Source organism: Anarrhichthys ocellatus, unplaced genomic scaffold (assembly GCF_004355925.1).
Source record: "Anarrhichthys ocellatus isolate YVR2014 unplaced genomic scaffold, GSC_Weel_1.0 scaffold78, whole genome shotgun sequence".
Lineage (NCBI taxonomy): Eukaryota > Metazoa > Chordata > Actinopteri > Perciformes > Anarhichadidae > Anarrhichthys > Anarrhichthys ocellatus.
In genome coordinates this window covers 2713499-2715591 of record NW_022280108.1, presented here as the reverse complement: position 1 = coordinate 2715591, position 2093 = coordinate 2713499, and the positions used below count along the sequence as shown (strand labels likewise).

The 2093-nt window shown below is 39.2% G+C and overlaps 1 long non-coding RNA gene across 1 annotated transcript in view; it reads left to right on the top strand.

Moving 5' to 3' along the window:
• Window positions 1-2093, top strand: part of LOC116398129 (uncharacterized) — a 4469-nt gene that overhangs the window by 660 nt on the left and 1716 nt on the right. The gene's annotated exons all lie outside the window — the stretch shown is intronic.

The following is a 2093-nucleotide window of genomic DNA, read 5'->3' as shown; positions in this document are numbered from 1 at the left end:
CTGTAGTTAGTTGTCAGTGTGAGATAGTCTGTGTTGTTCTGTGTCTGGAGTGAGTCGACTGACAGTGATCAAAAGAAACACGGTAATGAGTAACTTTTTATTCTCAAGAAGTTGTTTTAGAGTTTAGTAACTCAGAAGCTTCTTTCTGATTGGCTGCAGGCGTCTGTGAAGACACCATTGTTCTTTTTAACGGTTTAAAGAGTAACTTATATGTGCTGTCACTTTAACGGATGATCCAGTGATTCTGTTTGATGGATCAAATTAAAAGCCTTGTTCTCCTCATGATGTTTGGTTCCTTTGGTTTCATTTTGGATCTGGTTTTTGTGGATTAGTTTGAATTTCTGGGTAAATATTTATTTGCCTTCTTGCACAGAGTTGGATGAGAAGACTCTCATACTGGAGGCTATTAGCTTAGCTTAGCATAAAGACTGGAAACAGCTACCCTGACTCCGCCCCCAAATATTGAGCTCACTGATTAATGCGATAATTATTCATAAAATATTATGTAAATGTGTGAAGGGTTCAAACGTTTGCTCCACATATTTTCTCCCAAAAAACATAAATATCGATGCAAAATATTTGCTCATGATGATAAACGTTTTCTTCTTCTATGGTGGATATCAGACTGAGATGGATAACGTGACACAAAGAAGAAACAGAGAAGAATTTAAAGTAGCTGCTCTCTCTGTCGTCCTCACCTCAGTGATCTGTGTGTGTGTGTGAGTGAGTGTGTGTGTGTATGTGTGTGTGTGTGTGTGTGTGTGTGTGTGTGTGGAAACGCTTACACAACCCTCCTTTTCAATCATTCACATTTTCTTTTTCGAATCTGTTTCCCTCCTCTTCTCCTCTCCTTCCATACCTCCTTATCTCCTTCTCTCCTTCTATATGTCTTCATTACCTTCCATACCTCCTTCTCACCTTCTATAGATCCTTATTAACTTCCATAACTCCTTCTTTCCTTCCATACATCATTACTTCAGTCTACAATCTTGTTTCCTTTCATATCTCCTTATTTCCATCTATACAACCTTCTATCCTTTTTACCTTATTTTCGTTCTACACACTGTCACTTCCTTTTAAATGTCCTTATTGTACCTTCCTAACTCCTTCTTTCCTTTTGTACGGTCTCATTTCCTTCATTGTGTCTCACTGCATCATTTCTTCTTATTTCCTTTCCTAACATGTTCCTTCCTTAATCTTTCTCTCCGACCATCCAAAACCTCCTCTGTCTCCTCTTTCCTTTCCTTTCCTCCTCCTCTCTTATGATAATAAAAACCCAGCAGGTGTCGTTTCCTCCGTCCTCAGTGTTTACATCGAGTTGAGTAGAGTTTCAGTATTTAATCATTGAGGAGCAGCTCACATGAAACTGAAGTTCTGCTGACATCATTATAAGTAAATGAGGTTATTACGTATATTAATATGGAGATGAATCGTTAAAGACGCTACAGCAGCGCCACCATGAGGCTGTGATGTTCAATACAGAAAACCAAATAAACTTCAGTATAAAGTATAAAGTTTGTCCTGAGAGGAGGGCGGTCGTCTGTATGGTGGCCCTTTGAGGACATCTCACACTTGAGTAAAATTAAAAAAAAGAATATGTTCAATATATCTACCTTCTATATCTATATCTAAACCTTTATCACATTACCTTTTTAGCACGATACCGTAGCTTCTTAGTTTTGACGGCTGATTCTGAATTCTGACAATGAAGCTAGGCTAACAGTTTCCCCCTGCTTCCAGTCTTTGTGCTAAGCTAGGCTTCATTCAGGCCTTTATTTGAAGCAGGCTTTTATTACGCTGTCAATAAAAAATAATTTCAAATTAAAAGCCCTGCACGTTTCAGTGGACAGAATCCCTTGTTGATTTCTTTTCTAGGCTTTTATTGTGAAATGGTTGACTCTCACGGTTCTCACGTTAGAGACCTCAGAGGACGGTTAGCAACACGGTGGTTTCACTCTGTCGGCCATCTTTGTTTCATCATGTTTCATCATGGGGTTTCTGGGATAATACAGTGTGTGTGTGTGTGTGTGTGTGTGTGTGTGCGTGTATGTGTGTGTGTGTGTGTGTGTGTGTGTGTGTGTGTGTGTGTGTGT